Genomic DNA, 19,620 nt, shown 5'->3' on the forward strand with positions numbered 1-19,620 from the left:
CCCTCAGCCCGCCACCAACCCTGGGCAGCCCAGCATGAAGAGATATATGTGTATCCTGCCCAGGGGAGAAGGAGAGTGAAGTGAGTACGCAGCTTTACGGCAAACCCCAGCACTGGCTCACCCCAGCGCCGGCTGGCTCCAGCAGCCCCGAGAAGCTCCTATGGCTCAAGGTCACTTCAATATCACCAGGCTCCCAGCAAGCTCCTGCTACCCAAGGCCCCCATCTCACCCTGATGTCTGCTGGAATCACCAGCCAAAGGAAGCTTCTGTATCTCCAGGTGGCTTCCATGGCACCTGGCTCCTGGCAGGCTCTAAGGAACCCAGGCCCCTGGCCCACCCCAGCATCTGCCGGCCCCATAGCCCCAGGTGACGCCAACAAACCCAGGCTCCCAGCCCACCTGGGCACTAGGTGCCTCCCATGACACCAGTCTCCCAATGGATTCCAGCAAACCCAGGCTCCCAGGCCACCACTGTGCTGGCTGGCTACCATGGCACCAGGTTCCCGGTGGGTTCCTGAGAACCCAGCATGAAAAAGAGTAAAGAAATCCAACATGAATTATAGGATGCCATTAAAAGAAACAATCCAAACATCACAGAAGTCCCAGATAGAGTAGAGAGGGAGGAAGAGCAGAAAGCTTATTTAAAAAAATAACAGCTAAGAACTTTCCACATTTGCAGAGGAATTTGGACATCGTGAAGCTAATTGGTTACCCTAAACTTTAACCCAAAATGATCTTTTCCAAGCCACGTTACCATAAAATGAAATACTTAAATGTAAGACCCAAAACTATAAAAGTACTAAATGAAAATATAGGTATAAAGCTCCTTGACGTCCATCTTGGCAAAGATTTTTTAGCTAGGACACCAAAAGCACAAGCAACAAAAGCAAAAATAAACAAGTGGGGGTACATCAAACTAAAAACTTTCTGCACCTCAAAAGAAACAATGAGCAAAATGAAGACGCAACCTACAGAATTAAAGGGAAATGTACATAACGCAACCTACAGAAAACACACCCTACAGAGAAAATATTTGCAAACCATCTGTCTATTAAGGTGTTAATATCAAAATATGTAAGGAACTCATACAATACTGAAGAGAAAAAAATCAATTTTAAAACAGAGAACTTAATAGTCAATTTTTTCACTTGAAGTCAAAGAAACGGAACTAAGCTGAGTAAGTACACAGGTTGTATAGCACAGCACTGGATATTAAAATGATAAAAATGCCCAAGACTAAAGTCACCCCATGATGCTCTCTCAAAACAGTCTCTTTAGCATTACATCCAATTTTTAAAATAATACATATTTTACATATTCTAACTAATTATTAGGCTCCTTTTTTTTTATTTTAATCTGTTTTATTTTGTGCTATAATACTATTCCCTTCTATCAATGTTCCCATTCACAAGGCCATTTTTATTCTTGCCTCACTCCATACTGATGCTTTCAAAGCTTCTCAGCCAGTTGCTTCTCTTCCGTGATCTCTATTTCAAGATTCCTGAGAGATTGACAACTCCTAGAAATATCACTCACCCATCTGCTTTCTTTCCCTTCTTTCAGAGTTAGTTGGGCCTAAATTTCTCTCTCTTAAACACATCTTCCTAAATGCTTCATGACTATGACAAACTTGACATGCTTACAACTGACAGGCTCTCGTCTAGGTTTTGGGCACTTGCCAATTTTAGGAAAAGTGCTGAAGTTGCTATGTGTGTGTATTCATGTGTCTGTACTTACACCAACATGTTAACTACACTTCTCTCTAGAAGCTGAGATATGGGTAATTATTTCTCCTCCTAGTCTTCCTTCTCCTCCTCCTCTCTTTTCTCTTCCTCTTCCTCTCCTTCCTCCACTAATTCAAATCTCATCTCTGGTTGCAAATCCATCAATATACTTCTAATGATAGTTTTTATCTTTACTATCAGGTGGGAAGACTTCATACTTTGTTAGCATCCCAAGTGTCATGTAGCCCATAGCTGGTAACACTTGAAAGTTTTTTATACTCATTTTGAGTTTTCTTTTTTTATCCAGTTTTAACTGAGGTATACTTGACAAATAAAAATTGCATATGTTTAAGTGTAAAACATGTTTTGATATATGTACATATTGTGAAGTGATCACCATAATCAAGCGAATGAACACATCTCCCACCTCACATACTTCTGATTTGTGCATGTAGTGAGAACACTTAAGGTCAGCTCCCTTAGACAATTTCAAGTATATAATACAGTATCATTAACTATAGTCACTATGCTGTACATTAAATCTCCAGAACTTATTCATCCCACATAACGGAACCTTTGTGCGCTTTCATGAACATCTCCCATTGCCCCTGCCCCATTGTGTGTTCTTGGCACCCTTGTTGAATTAGTTGACTGTTCATATGTGTGGATTTATTTCTGGGCTCTACAATAGAGAGCTCAGAAACACTTGAAAGTTTTATGCCTAGCAACTCTGCTCCCAACTTTGATGTTCCATGTTTCCTAACCCAGAATGCACACCAACTACAGTTCTGTGTAGGAAGAAATCCCCAGTATTCTTCCTGTGTTTCTCCTTTACTTTCACCCTACTGTCACGCTCACAATACTTCTTACACTTCTGGTCACCAAATGTGTGGGGATTTTTTCCTGCACTGAGCAATCCTCTGTGACACCAGCTGGGTGTCTCACAATGTAACTCAATTCTGACACTATCTACTGGAGATAGTAAATCCTGTAAGTTCAGGGCTCATTCCCACAAAACCGTCAATTCACAACTTCTGTCTGACGTGGCTACAAATCGAAGATTCTCATGACCTTCTCTCCCTTGGATTTGATTATTTGCTTGAGTGTCTCACAGACCTCAGGGAAATACTTACACTTACTATTTTACTAAATTATATGAACACCCAGATAGAGAGATATGAGGTCTGACAATTAAGTTCACGCACTCATCTTAGAACAAGTGCTACATACCTCATTGCTGAATATCACTACGGTCACCTTTGAAGTACTCCCCTTGGGAAGCTATGCACCAACGTCAGAGCCTAGTCCACCTTTCAAAGCAATTTTGGAACTCTTTCTGGAATGGCCATCAGAGCTGTCCTCAAATTACCCTTGATGTCCTGAATGTCATCAAAATATCTTCCTTTCAATATTTCCTTTATCTTCAGGTAAAAGAAGACACTGTGGTTCAGATCACGTGGGCAGGGAGGGAGTTCCAATACAGTTATTTGTTTACTAGCTAAAAACTCCCTCACAGACAGTGGCATGTGAGCTGGTGCTTTATCGTGATGCAAGAGCCATGAATGGTTGGTGAAAAGTTCAGGTCGTTTTCATCTAACTTTTTCACGCAGCCTTTTCAGCACTTCCAAATAGTAAACTTGGTTAATTGTTTGTCCAGTTGGTAGAAATTCATAATGAATAATCCCTCTGATATCAAAAAAGGTTAACAACATCGTTTTGACTCTAGATTTGGGCTGACAGAAAGTTTTTGGTCATGGAGAACTGGCTGACTTCCATTGTGCATTTTGACACTTTGTTTCAGGGTGGTATTGGTACACCCATGTTTCATCACCAGTTATAACATGGCCCAAAACATCGTCTTTCCTCTCCAAAAGGTCTTGGCAAACTTCAACTCTACTTTGCTTTTGTTCATCAGTGAGCTCCTTTGGGACCCTTTTTTGTACACACCTTTCTCATGCCAAGATTTTCAGTTAAGATTTTCCTAACTGCTTCTCTATCAATGTTTATTTGGTCTGCTATGCTTCTCACAGTCAGCCAACAATTTTGACGCACAATTTGATGAATTTTTGCAATGTTTTCATTAGTTCTGCTCATTACTGGCCACCCTCACTTCTCTTCATCAGTGACGCATTCTCTCCCCTCAGAAAAACGTTTAATCCATTTGTACACTGCCGTTTTCTTCATGGCATTATCCCCATAAACTGGGACTGACAGGTCCCTGATTTCACTTCCACTCTTACCAAGTTTACCAAGAAATTTAATGTTTGTTCATTGCTCTAATTAAGCTCAGATATTCTCACAACAGCACACAAAAACAGGCAACAACAATAATGAATGCCACTCAGCAAGACACAGCCACACGTTAACTCAAACACAGCTGTGAGACACTGATATACCAAGGTTATGAAACCTTGCCAAGCTGTTTGTACAGTGCTGCCAACGTAACTGCATGGTGGCATGTTTGCGACCTTCATTGTCAGACCTTATATGTACATAGGGTGAGGTCTGGGAGTGTCCAGAGAGCAGGAGCAGTGTAAGTGTATCACTCTCCTGGCACATGGATGTGTTCACCAACATGGAGCCTCTCCAAACCCCATCCTATTGGGAATTTATGGAGGCTTCCTCATGGAGGCATGAGCAACTATTAACTCCATTTGCAGCTCCTCTCCTCTTTCTGAAGAATAGGGAGTAGGGCTGAAAATTTCAAGGCTTCTAATCATGTCTTAGTCTTCCTGGTGACCAACCCCCATCGAGGAACCATCCAAGAAGCTACCCAAAGTTGGCTCATTAGAACAAAAGATGTTCCTAGTGCTCTTATCACTTAGGAAATCACAAGGGTTTTAGGAGTTCTATGCCAGAAACCAGGGGCAGAGAACAATATATATTTTTTCTATTATCCCACCAGCTCCTTCACACTACTTAAGGTACTTGGGTACAAATTTCTGCATCCATATACAGACCTCTCCTCTATTAAATAGATACAGTGTTGGAGACTCTAAAATAAATTTGTCTCTCCAAATGTAAAGAAGTAATAAGACCATCTTCAGAATGAAAATATAAGATTCTTCTCTCCTCCCATATTTAAAAGAATGTCATGTTTTCACAAACCTTATAATTCTGTAGAAAGTGTTTAGTTTACTGATTTTTTTTTTAATTAAAGTTTATTGGGGTGACAATTGTTAGTAAAGTTACATAGCTTTCAGGTATACAATTCTGTAATACATCATCTATATATCACATTGTGTGTTCATCACCCAGAGTCAATCCTCTTTCCGTTACCATATATTGGATCCCCTTTACCCTCATCTACCACCCCCTCACCCCTTACCCTCTGGTAATGACTAAACTATCATCTGTGTCTATGAGTTTTTGTTTCTTCATTTGTTTATCTTGTTCTTTTGCTGTTTTCAGTTTTATATACCACATATCAGTGAAATCATATGGTTCTCTACTTTTTCTGTCTGACTTATTTTGTTTAGCATTATAATCTCAAGATCCATCCATGTTGTCGCAAATGGTAATATTTCTTATTTTCTTATGGCAGAATAGTACTCCATTGTGTATATATACCACAACTTCTTTATCCAATCATTTATCGAAGGACACTTTGGTTGTTTCCATGTCTTGGCCACTTACTGATTGTTTTGTACTTTAAATAGTACCTGAAATTTCACTATGTTGAAGATATTTTTAATCCTAAAAGAAGAGTGGCTATCTTTTTAGGCTTGCTTTAATCAGTTTTAAAACATTTAAATATCAAATTGTTGGTATGATTTTTCCATATTTTTTTAAATTTATAGTCTTCCAAAATTGTTTTGAATGTACAATATGATGGATAAGAAAATAGGTTATAGAGTCAGAATGACAGTGTTAAATCCCAGTTGTGCGAATTAATAGAAACAATTAACTATGTTCCTTGATGCCTAAGGTGTTTTGTTTTGGGTTTTTTTTTAACCTGTTAAATGGATGTGAGATATTACATAATCCCTAAAATTGTCATGAGGGTAAAATGATATTTTGTCCATGAAATGCTTAGAATAGAGCCTGACACAATAAGCTAAAGATTCTTTAATCTTGTGGAAATGTTTATTAATTGTGTAAGAATTAACATATTTCAGCTACTGGCACAAACACAATGTTGGATACTCAATAAATTCTATTGAGTGAATGTTAAGGAAACACCTGCATTGACAAATAAATGGAACGGTACGCACACAAAGTGATGTGCTGATGCTTTTCCTACTTCCCAGGCAAGATTAGAATTCCCCCCACCCCTCAGGATTCCCTCAGCATTACAAAAATGCTTTTATTGTTGACTTTTAACCATGGGGTGCTCTGGGGCAAGAACTGCTTCTTGTTTAGGTCTGTAACCTCAGAGCCTGACACAGTGTCTAAGGCTTAACAACTCTCATTCAGTGTTCTTTGAATGACTGAATTTCAGTTACTTAAACAAAGGTTAAGACTCACGTGTAACAGAACATATGTCAGAATAATGCCCTGGCCAAACTTTGACTATTTCTAGGAGGATGTGGGATGACTGTGAGGAATGCTAAAATGGATAAATTTAACATAAGGAAGGTCCGTGACATACGGCCTCAGTTATTTATTCAACAGTCATTTAATAAGTGCCCACTTGGTGGAAGGCTGTGTATAGTATATAAAAGTAAAACAAAATAACATTTCCTTGCCCTATGAAAAAATATTTGAGTACAGAAAATAGTAGCATTTTTACATAAATCACTAAAGGTCACATATGGTAAATTCGGTATAATAAAATTTCTTTTAAAAAGGATGGATTTCCAACTAGTGTGATAAGGTTGGGCATCCTAAGAAAAGAGGTATTTAGGCTGGTTGTTGAAGATAGGTAAGAGTTCAGTGAAGAAGGTGGATGGATAAGGAAGAAGATGGAGAAAGAACGTGTCAGAAGAAACAGTAACAGTGAAACTGCAGATAGAAAAGAATGCGAGATATTTTTACAAACATTCTAGCTTCTCAATTTTAATGTTTGTTACATGAACATCGTAGGAAAACCAGGTTGGGGTATACTGTTGAGGAACTTGAATGCCAGCCTGGACTGTGTCCAGTGATTTAAGAAGATAACTGTGGTGTAGTGTGTACAATCATTAGGAAGGTAGGAAGGAATCTAGCATGAAAGCTCAAGTTGAGATAAGTAGTGCCAGAGCAAGGAATTAAAAGGAAGAAGAAGAGAGCTGAGAATTATCTATGAGGTCAAATGACTAACACTTGGCAGCTGACTGGGAATAAGAGAAAGCAAAGATGACTTTCTATCATTAGACAGTCAACCTTTGACCAGAAGATGAAGTATCCCTTCCCTGTGATTCATATATTACCAGAAGCTTTTGATTTCCTGGATTTTTTAATGAAATTTCTATGTCTCTCAATAATAAATGTTTAAACCATAATTTTCACCATTTTGTTCATGTGGTAGTGCCTCTATGACAGTTTTTGGAACAGAGACTTTTTTTTTCCAATTTCTGATATGAATTGGACCCAATGTGACCACTTTAGACTATTTGATCTCCAAGTCTATTACCTCAGTACAATCTGTTGCCCATTGTTTTATCCTAGAGAGCAATGGCTCAATGAGTGGTTTTCTGGTAAATAAGAAAACTGCTGGGTCTATTCATAGAGTAAAAGGCAATCATACTGATTGCAGGTGTCCAGTGTTCAATCTGTGTGCCTTCTACCCACTGCAGCCCCTAGGAAGAAATTCTGAGGTGGTAGCAGCTGCAAGGTTACTTAGCGAATTCACATAGCCTAAAGCCATGTGTCTGGGTTATTCTTTCCTTAGCACTTCTCTTCAAGATCCAAATACCTATTGCAGAATCTCCACCTAGATGTCCCACAGGCACCTCAAATTCAGCATGTCCAGAAGACAATTCATTATCATTTACCCAAAACCTACTAATTTTATTGTATCTCTTGACACTTAAATCTCAGCAGCATGCAGGTCTACTCTTATCCTCTCTCCTTTTATATATACAGTCTATCAAGAAGTCACCTGCTTAATAAACCCTAAACCTGAACCCTCCTCTTTAGTCCAATTTAACTGTCTTTGTTCCTCCTCACTTGCCTAGGACTTCTAAAATCACTACAAAAAAGTCTCTTGCCCTCCAGTCTTTCTCGTTGAATCCATTCACCATAGTATGAACAGTTACTTCTCAAATATTCAAAAGTGTAAGATTTTGCTTGAAACTTGTCAATGACTTTTAATTTCAAAAAAAAAAAAAAGTCCAAAATCTTAAATCTAGTCTTCTGTTGCAGTACTTAGAACACTGTATTGTGACTGGTCTCTTCTTTATCTGAATCCTCTTACATAGTAAAAGCATCTAGATTTCTAGTCAAGATGACAGAGTAGGTAAATGCTGTGCTCACCTCCTCTTAGGACCACATCAATTACAACTAAGCCACAGAACAACCATAATTGAGACTCACCTAAAGTCTAGCTGAACCAAAGCCCCACAACTAAGGACATACAGAAGAAGCTACCTCAAGACTGATAGGAGAGGCAGAAACACAAAACGAGCTGGTCCCACACCCATGTGTGACCATTAAAAATCAAGAGGGATATCTTGGCTGTAAAGGACCCTCCCCACCCCACAAGAAGTGAGAGATCCCAGCTCCTCTCCAGCCTAGGATTTCAGTGCTGGGGAAAGAAGTCCCTATTATTTCTGCCTGTGAAAACCAGCAGAGATTATAGCTGAGTGAGACAAGGCTGGCTGTAGTACTCCCAGGTACTTCTTTCAAAGGGCTCACACACAGACTCACTGATGGACTTACTTGATCTGAGCTCCAGTGCTGGGGCAGCAGCTCAGAAGTCACCAGGGATGTTCAGGGAGGAACTAAATTGTCTAGCTTAGGAGTGAGGGCTAGAGGGGCAGCTTTCTCCCGGATGGAGGAGCTGGTGGAAGCCATTGTTTCTTGTTGAGCCCTCCCCTTCCCTGTATGCAGATGCAGGCTGACATCATATCTGAGTCTCCATCAAGCTGGCTATCACCTTTCACCTGCCCCGCCCTCGTGATTCCCTGAGACCAACCAAATTTTGGGCACACCCAAGCCAATTCCAGTGGCTTTTCCATATAAATGGCCTGCCTTGGCTCATGCTGCAGACTTTCCTAAAATCTATTAAACGTTCACAAAACCAAAACAAGCAGCATCTGACTTCAGCATGTTCCATACTTCTGGCAGAGCAGCCCAAAGCCCAGCACTAGTGACAGCCAGCCTTGGTTCCCAGCTTGGCCTCTCAAGGTACCTCCAAGCACAGCATGGGTGCCAGCCATCTCTGGATTGCTTTGTGGCTCATATCAGTGGCCCTGGGCAGGGAAGAGACTGTGGTTGAACTTGGTCTGTAGTGTGTCCCCTCCCAGGAGGTCACTGGGCCAGCAGACTGAGTGGCCAGCTTTGGATTGAGCCAGAGCATTACCTGGCCACCTCCAAGGATGACACAACCAAAGGGAAGACTAGACAGGCACGAAAGCTCAGCTAAAGTGAACCCTGCTTTGTAGGATCAGCTCCTGCGCAATAGCTCCTTCACTACAGTCACAGCCAGTCCTCACAACCAAATGGCCTGAGGGTCAATCCCTCCCATTCACATGCAGACAGCAATCAAGTCTCAACTACAACAGGAGGGCACACACAACCCACACAAGGGACCACACCTGGAGCACCCAGCTCTGGTGACCAAGGAGACTGCACCACTGGGTCCCATAAAAGAATTACTACATAAGGCCACTCTACTAAGACCAGAAAGCATAGCAACTCTACTTAGCACATAGAAACAAACACAGGGAGGCAGCCAAAATGGGGAGACAAAAAAACATTTCCCAAATAAAAGAACTGAACAAAACTCAAGAAAAAGAACTAAACAAAATGGAGGCAAGCAATCTGCCAGACACAGAGTTCCAAACACTGGTCATAAAGATGCTCAATGATCTCAGGGAGAATTTCAACAAAGAGACAGGAAACATAAAAATGGAGATAGAAAACATAAAAAAGAACCAGTCAGAAATAAGGAATATAATAACTGAAATGAAGAATACATTAGAGGGAATCAACAGATTTGATGAAGCAGAGGACTGAATCAGTGATTTAGAAGATAAGACAGTATAAAACAACCAATCAGACAGAATAGCAAAAAGAAAAAAAGGATCCAAAAAAAGGTGAGGATAGTTTAAGGGGCCTCTGGGACAACATCAAGCTTACTAACATTTGCATCATAAGTGTACCAGAAAGAGAAGAGAGGGAGCAAGAAATTGAGAATGTATTTGAAGAAATAATGACTAAAAACTTTCCTAACCTAGTGAAGGAATTAGATATACAAGCCCAGGGAGCCCAGAGTCCCAAACAAAATGAACCCAAAGAGGTCCACACTAGGACACATCATAATTAAAATTCCAAAGTTTAAAGACAATGAGAGAATCTTAAAAGTAGCAAGCGAAAAGCAGTTAGTTACCTACAAGGAAGCTCTCATTAGACTGTCAGCTACTTTCTCAACAGAAACTTTGCAGGCCAGAAGGGACTGGCAGGAAATACTCAAAGTGATGAAAAGTAAGGACCTACAATCAAGATTACTCTATGCAGCAAAGGTTTCATTTAGAATTGAAGGGCAGATAAAGATCTTCCCAGACAAGAAAAAGCTAAAGGAGTTCCTTACCACTAAACCAGTATTACAAGGAACATTAGAGGGACTTCCTTAAGACAAAAAAGATAAAAAATATGAATAATAAAATTACAATAACTACCTATCTATCAATAATTACTTTAAATGCAAATGGATTAAATGCTCCAATCAAAAGACAGGAGTGGCTGAATGGATAAGAAAACAAGACCCTTACATATGTTGCCTACAAGAGACTCACTTCAGATCAAAAGACACACAGATTAAGAGTAAAGGGATGGAAAAAGCTATTTCATGAAAATGGAAATAAACAAAAAAGCTATGGTAGCAATGTTTATACCAGATAAAATAGGCTTTAAAACAAAGGCTATAACAAGTGACAAAAAAAGGACCCAGTAATCCCACTTCTGAGTATTTATCCAAAGAAACCCAAAATGCTACTTTAAGGGGACATGTGCATCCATGTTTATTATACAGCATTGTTTACAATGGCCAAGATGTGGAGGCAGCCTGGGTGCCTGTTGATGGATGAATGGATAAAGAGTAGGTGGTACATATATACAAATGAATACTGCTTGGCCATAAAAGGGAATGGGTTCTTGCCATCTACAGGGCAAGGATGGACCTGAAGGGTATTGTGCTGAGTGAAGTATGTCAGACAAAGAAAGACAAATGCAATGCGATTTCATTTATATGTGGAATCTAAAGAAAAAATAAACAGACAACAAAACAGAAACAAACTCATAGATACAGAGAATATTTTGATGATTGCCAGACCGGAGGCGGGTTGGGAATTGGTGAAAAAGGGAAAGGATTAAAAAGTACAAAATGGTTGTTACAAAGTAGTCATGGTGACATAGGGTATAACCTAAGGAATGTAGTATATAATATTGCAATAATTATGCATGGTGTCAGATGGGTACTAGATTTATTGGGGTGATAGATGGGAGGGGGGTCGGGGGGGCAGGGGGCAAAAGGTGAAGGCATTAAGAAGCACAAACTGGTAGTTACAAAATAGTCATAGGAATATAAAGTAAAGCACAGGGAATATAGTCAATAATACGGTAATAACTATGCCTAGTGCCAGGTGGGTACTAGACTAGTCAGGGGGATCACTTCTTAAATTATATAAATATCTAACCTCTATGCGATACATCTGAAATTAATAAAATACTGAATGTCAACTGTAATTGAAAAATTTTAAAAGGGGGAAAGGTGACGGGGAATAAGAGTTTCAAATTTCCAGGCATAAAACAAGTAAGTCATGGGAATGTGACATACAGCATGAGAAATATAGTTAATAATAGTGTGATAGTGTTGTACAGAATCAGATGGTTGCTAGACTTAACCATGGTGATCACTTCTTTAGGTATATAAATGTTGAATAACTATTATGTCCACCTGAAACTAATATTGTAAGTTAGCTATATTTTAATAAAAACCTTTTTTAAAAATTAAAGTTTATTGGGGTGACAATGGTTAGTAAAATTATATAGGTTTCAGGTGTACAAGTCTGTAATACCTCGTGTATATATCACATTGTGTGTTCACCACCCACAGTCAGTTCTCCTTCCATCACCATATAAGATATTTGATCCCTTTTACTCTCATCTACCACCCTCCTCCCCCCTTACCCTCTGCTAACCACTATTGTCTGTGTCTATGAGTTTTGGTTTCTTCCTTTGTTTGTCTTGTTCCTTTGTTGTTTTCAGTTTTATATACCACATATCAGTGAAATCATACAGTTCTCTACTTTTTCTGTCTGACTTATTTTGCTTAGCATAATCGTCTTTTAAAAAATAAATAGAAGTAAAAACTTATAAATGTTTTGTGGGATGAAAAATGAAATAATACTTTGTCTACTTTCATGACATTATTTAATTCTCACATAAAGCCTGTCAGATAAATATTATTCTTCCTATTTCACGGATGAAAAAAGTAAGACTCAAAGATATTTAACCTGATAAAGTAACATAGAGAGTAACTCACAGAGACTGGGTTGAAAAGCAAGTCTATCAAACTCATAGACACAGACAATAGTTTAGTGGTTACCAGAGGGTAAGGGGGGTGGGGGGTGGGGGGTGGGAGATGAGGGTAAAGGGGGATCAAATATATGGTGATGGAAGGAGAACTGACTCTGGGTGGTGAACACACAATGGGATTTATAGATGATGTAATACAGAATTGTACACCTGAAATCTATGTAATTTTACTAACAATTGTCACCCCAATAAATTTAAAAAAATAAATTATAAAAAAAAAAAGAAAAGCAAGTCTATCTAATTCCAAAACACTGCCGCTCACCATACCTCTATATTGTCCTTTAATTATATTTGTTGTCTTCTGATTTTCTGTAGCAGCCCTAAAATATACTTTTCAGATACATAGACAGACAGACAGATAGATAATAGATAGATAGACAGACAGACAGACAGATTGATTGATTGATAGCTAGATGGTAGATAGATAGATAGATTTAAATTACGAACTCTTGAAATTCAAAAGCCATATTCATTTCCACAACCCCAGTAGCTAGCACAATACCTTTTATACATGCCTTTCATTGGTTCTTGAAAAATGATTTATTACATTAAATAGTGCAATGGTGAAGATGATTTTGTTATTTTAAGAAATAATGAAACTTAAACCAATTATAAAACATAAAGTAATTTTTAAAGTACCATTTAAGTATCACTATATATGAGGTAAACGGTATATAAAGATAACATATTTGCTGTATGCAGTTACAATTTGTAGCTCATGAATTTTAACTACTAACAGAGACAATATGTCTCGAAAAGCTTGGTGTAACTAATAGCCCAGTGTGCTCAGGGCAGACTTTTCCAGTTACATCATTAATAGGATTTCACTTTGCTTTGGATTCAGACTGTCCTTGGCCAATGTCATTATTCAGTCTTTCATCTTGAATTTTCTATACAGAAAAACTTCTTTGGGATCGTAACTCCTACCAATAATGGAAACTTCCAGGTCAGGTGAGCGGTAAGTTCTAAGGGATGGGATCTTCTAGGAGGCCTCCAACTTTGGATGAGGCGATATTAACTCTATATTGATCAAATATATCTGCTGTAATGAGTTCTAAAAGACGCATTTTTTTACGATAAAATTTTGAAGAGTGAAGAAAACTAGATAGAGAAAGTGTCTTCATGGAAACAGAGTAACCTCATAAAGGATGGAGAAATTGGAGGTATATAGCCTCGGGATAAGTTTTAGGAGAAATATTTGCAAATATTTCTGCATTCAAATATTTGTATAATGTTGATAGAATACACAGAATTATCTACCTCATGCTCTTTTTCTAAAAATTGTCCCTCTTCACCCCTTTTTTCTCGCGGTTGCAGCAGGAACGGCCATGTTTCTATATGACACAACCTGCAAACACAGTAGGTTTGTTCAGGGGTGGCACTTGAACTAGTGTAATTGCTGTACTCTCCAGGACTTATGGAACATGGAAAGAGAGAGAGGCACAGGTTAAAGCACAGATGAGAGACATGGAGAGAGTCTTAATGCTCGAGTCTCTGATTTCAGATCATTCCTGAAGGCTAATGCATTTGTTGTCTACAAGAGACTCACTTCAGATCAAAAGACACACAGACTATGTGTGTCCCATAGGATAACTCTGCATTCTTCCTACTAACTTCTCCTTTTTCTTAGGATAGTTAAGGTAGGGTTTGGGTTATTTGTAAATGAAAAAGTTCATATCGACACACAAAAGAAATTGGACACTCTTTCTGTTTCCATAGGGAAATACAACAAGGGCTGATGGGCTGAAGTTATAAAAAAAGCAGATATCTGAGAAAATACATGAAGAACTTTATCACAGTTGGAGGAAACCATAAGTGTGTTGCTGAATGGGCTTTCTGTCTCTGGAAGCATTGAAGAGGAGGCTGGATCTTGATGTGCTGCAGATGTGGTGGAGAAAATTTCTGACTCCTGGGAAATCGGATGAGATAACCTGTTGGGCTCTTTCCAACTGTGATATTCCACAAGGTCATATGGGGATAAATCATCAGTCATTTTCAGGTCCCTTGGCACCCACCTCAAATATGAAACTATGTTCTATCACCTGCTACTTTCCCAATGTCTCCATCCCTTTCTCCAGTAGTTGAGCTCTCCACCACCTGTCTAAAAAAATAGGCGCTTGGTGGAAAGGAATGTAGCAATTATAAATGTTAAGGGGGTTGTGGAAACTAACTAGAAGTGAATTGCTGACCTGATACTGGGATACTACTCTTACAGGGGACAGTACAGAAGTAAGCCAAGAAAGGGACTGGTACATGGATGAAAATGATGGAGGATGCACAAACTGGAGACAGCAGGAAGATTCTGCCAACTCCATCACAGTATACCCAACACTCCCAGGACCTAGGCAGTGCCTGGCTCATAATAGGAGCTCAACAAAGTCACTAATTAAATGGATGGATGGATGGATGGATGGATGGATGGATGGATGGATGGATGGATGAAGCAGTCAAGAAATTTAGGCCAAAAAAAAAATGAAAGGAAACTAAGTATAGAAATTAGTTAACTTACAGAGCTCAGCATAATCAGCTGAAAAATCACCTTTTAAAAGCTGAATTGTGTGCATTGGGTCTAATTTTTAATTTCAAGTCTCCATTCACTTGGTGTCAGAAGTAATTGTTAAGTTTGACCACAAATATAGAGCCCTCACTGCCTTTCCAGATTCCAGACACATAAACTAGAGTATTCCCCTCACAGCCACAGAGATTCTTCATCACCGCAGTTCAGACTCACTCCCTCAGAGCCTCAGACTTAAGTTAATCAATCTTGTTTTGCTGTCCTTCAACCTGAAGCAAATTTTAAGTGGAGGAGTGAAACAAGAGGTTTGGAAACAATTTTGATGGTTGAAAATAAATTAAGGTGCTTAAAATGCCCATTCAAGCCGGTGAACAGCTTGAGTCATGCTGGCAACAAAATAGAAATCAGGCACTTTGGAATCGGAAAACTCTTGAGTTACATAAGTGACCTGAGAGTGCTGGGGAGAGAACCCTCAAAGTGCCTTCTTTGAATCCGTAACCTAACCAGCGGTTAGGTGCTCTGCAGACCGGAGAATGACAGGCTGGTCCTTTCCCCAGCACCCTTTTTACAGTCCACGTGTCCAAGCTCTGTGGAAGGGATTCCATTTCTTCCCTTGTTCTTTCAAATCCTTGTCTTTCCCAAACCTGTCCCATTTCTTGCCTGGAAATGTTGGTGTCCTGACTTCCTTTTTACCACATGCACCTGGCACTGAAGGCCAAGGAGAAGAGGGTAGAGTCATTCCCTTCTTGTTGGACAGCAGCCTACTAATCAGATGGTTCCCAGAGGCCAAGCCTTCCGTTTGCTCATTTAGCTTCCTACTTATTTCTTCCTTGATTTTTTTTCCTGATAATCCATTCATGTGGTTTACAAATATCCCAAGTCTTAGGCTAATCAAGCCAAGTATTGCAAAGAGGTGGTAGGGGGAAGCTGGGGGCTTTGTTTGGTTTTGTTGGATCCAGTTCACAAGAGGAATTATATCCAGAAGTCATGAAAAATAAAAAGGAGCCAATATATTTCATGTCTTTTCTTGGTGCTAGTAAATGATTGACTCACACACTCCAGGAGGAGGAATGGCCCCTCAGACAACTAGCTGCGTAACACGTGCCTGTACCACCAACGTGAAGCAGCATGACTCACTGAAGGACAGAGGGGGGAAAAAAAAGCTTCTAATGTGGCTTATGTAAGTGTCTCTCTTAGTCCTAAATTAGTCCTGATTCTGATTATTTCCATCTAATACTACATCATTTTTCTTCTGTCTACTCTACCATGTGGTCATTGATTTATTAATTCATAGCCACTTTTGTCTCAAAATTAAGGTAAGAAGGTTTTCATATGTGGATGTCCAGATTACCGCCACATGCTCTGACATGCACATGCGGTCCTATGTCATCAGGTGAAACTCACTCGTCACTGAACACAGTAACTCAGAAATCTCAGTGGCCTTACACAGTCAAATTTACTTCTAGCTCAAGTCCAACTGATGACAGAGGGAGAGAAGAAGGAGTGCTCGTCTCCATACAGTCATCCAGGACCTCAGGTTCCTTCCCACTTGCTGTTCCATTATCCCTTGATGCTTTGGAGCCCTCTGCTGTATCTTGGCATCCAGCAGGTAAGGACAGCTAGAGAAAGAGCAAGAACATGGAGGCTGCACATGAGGCTTTTATGGGCTGGACCTGGAAGGGATGCACTTGCTTCTGCCCACAAGCCATTTCCTGTAGCCCAGTAAATGGCCTCACCCAATACAATGGAGGCAGTAGCTGTGTGTCCAGGAGAAAAGGAAAATGGGATTGGGGAACACTAGCCAGTCTCTGACACACCTAGTCACTGAAGAGTAATAATAATCCAACTTTTACTTAACATTTATTGATTGCATACTCTGTACCAGTCACTCTGCCAAGTACTTTAAATTTATCAATATTGTGTTGTTAATCCTTTGAAAAAACCTCAAGAACGAAGTCTTATTATTATCATTACTATCTTACAAATGAGGATAATGAGGCTGAGGAGTTACATAATCAGTCACACTGTTCTTCACAGCAGAATTGGGAACGGGGCCCAGTGTTTCCGGAGTAATGTTCTGGGACCAGTTCGTCAGCCAGCTGCCCTCCAGGACTCCTCTCCATTCCACACGTTAGCCCCATGGCTGGTGTCACTTCCTCGGCCACCTCTTTCTATCTGTTGCTCCTGGTAACCAATGTAGCTGAACTGACTAGTCCTATTTCACATCAAAAGGCAATAACAGGTTTTAGTATGAGCAGCCCCTCTATAGAGCTGCTCAGGGCGGAGCCCAAGCTCAGCTGGTCCTGCTCTGTCTGCTTCATGAGGCAGGTATGATAGACACATAGCCTGTGATTTCACTTGCAGGGAAAGTGGTTTCAGAACAGTTAGAAAACCACAGACATCATCCTCCCTGGATGCATCCTGTTTCCTACCTGCACAGCCCTCCTGTAGAGAGTACAAGCGTCCTCTGCACAACTGCCTGTCACAGATCAAAGCCCTCCTATCCTGTCTTTCCTATGTTCTCTCTCCCTCTCTCCTTCTCTTCTTCTCCCTCTCCTCCCCTCCCCCCCCCACACACCCCAACAATCAGAAACAGACACAAACAAACAAAAAAATCCACATGGGGCTGGAAAGAAGGTCTGTAGTATATTTTCATCCTCCAAATTTCCACATATCGATTACATAGGTTCAAGCCTGAAAAATAATAATAGAAAAGATGATACAATGATATTAATTGCAAGTGCTATGACGGTTCTTAAAATATGACAAATTATGTGGAAGGGATGCTGAACACCAGAAATTAGAGAGGAAAGAGAAAAAGTGGTTGCAGCCTTTTGAACTAATTCCCCAGGCTCCCATCCTCCTCCAAATAAAGACAGTGGAGCCTGAGGCCATGGGATTTCAAACCCGTTAAGTGAGCCTGGAGTGTCCTCTTAGGAGCGCTGAAATCCACCGCAGGCTCAAGAAACATCTTTAATGAATTCAGTTTTGGACTCAAATGCAAAAGGTGGACTCACATTGGCTTCTCGAAACAAGAAGCTGTTAAACAGGCAAGAACAAAAGCTCACCACAAGTCTCTTTCAAACTGCTCTCTGCTGGGAAAGATTCCCATCCCCACCCCCCACCCCCACCGACAAACATGCTTTTGGAGTAATAGCCAAGGCTTCTCTGTGTAAACTCAAGACATGATTTTTAGAAGACACGTGTTTTTGTGAAAAAACACTGGTCTCACACAGCAGATTTTTTTGTGATTCTCTTTATACCATTAAAGGGAAAATGCACTGGGCTGCTCAAGCATAATTTTAGATGGGTGTATTTCAGGAGGAAGCCATCATAAATGCTTTAAATAGACAACACCCTAGGAAGGGCCTCAGATAACACTATTCACTGAAGGGAGGAAAGAGAAAGAGAAAGCAAATTTTTGGAAGACTAGATTTGGATAGAGGTACACATTCTCTAAGCCTAAATTACTGCCATCCAAAGACTGAAGGGATTTTTTTTTTTTTTTCATGAAGGAGGTCAAAAAGTAACATAAGCCCTCTCTAATGAATCACTGATCTGTATTTAAGGTTCCCAGCAGTTGCTGGTTGGGTACTGCTCTCCCCAAGCCAAAGTGAGCTCGTCATTAGGTTATCTGGGGACAGGAGGCCCAATGCTAAGAATTCTGGTGGAAATCCACAGACCTTGGTCCGAATCTCACTCCCTAGCCAAATGACCTTTGGCAAGTCTCTTTACCTCACGCTTCCCATCTGCAAAAAACGGATAATAATAGTATAACACCTAAGTCACAAGTCAGTTTTAGCAAGAGAGATGTGTATATGTCTTGAGTATGCTCCACTCCTCAATAAATGGGATTTAGCAGCAAAAATGTAAAGAAAAGTGGCATGAAACAGCACTGGGCGGACTATAACACAGACACTGCCTTGGAGCCAGCTTAGGGCTCTGGGGAGAAGGATAAAGAGAGATTGTGGGGACTTCTAGACACCCAGGAGAACTGCAGTTTGGTGAGGATTCAGAAGCAACTGTCACAGTTGGTAATTTCGGTTTTGTTTATCTTCATATCCAGTGTCTAGAATATGGTAGGAATATTCAGGAAACACGTGGAGAATGTATGCATACACATCATTGTCTCATAAATGTTTCACCAAATTTTGTTCAGCTTGCAGTGAGCCCTTCACCAGCCAGTCTGCTAATGGCCAAGACGTGGAACGTCCATCTGCTGTGACTAAGCAGGGCCTGTGGGAACGGCCAGAACATATCCGGCATCTTGGATCTTGTTTATAAATTTTCCAGAACACCAAAAAAAAAAGTCTTACTATTTGAAGAAAATGTATTGCCTGATAAACATCCAATATTTTTTTTAATGACTAAATGAAGATAACCAAACCTGATTTAATTAGTACCTGTGTACCTAGCTTTCTCTCCCCAGTCTCTTTTGCCCCCAAGCTAGCTGAGCACACTTTTCTCATTACATTCTGGAGCTCAGGGATCTGCTGAGTTGAGCTGGAAATGGGCTGCCGTTGTTCCCCTCCTGTGCCAGCCACAGGCCAACAGAGTGTCTGCAAAACCAGGATTGCTGCAATGCAGTCTTTTCCTCTGGAACGCCAAAGCCATATTAAAGATTTTAGACATACAATGAAAGCATATTTGTTTTCAGTGTTCCAATGCAATTTAAATGGTAGCTGTTAAAGAAGGAAGATGA

This window comes from Rhinolophus sinicus, linkage group LG14 (genome assembly GCF_036562045.2).
Source record: "Rhinolophus sinicus isolate RSC01 linkage group LG14, ASM3656204v1, whole genome shotgun sequence".
In the NCBI taxonomy this organism is placed as follows: domain Eukaryota; kingdom Metazoa; phylum Chordata; class Mammalia; order Chiroptera; family Rhinolophidae; genus Rhinolophus; species Rhinolophus sinicus.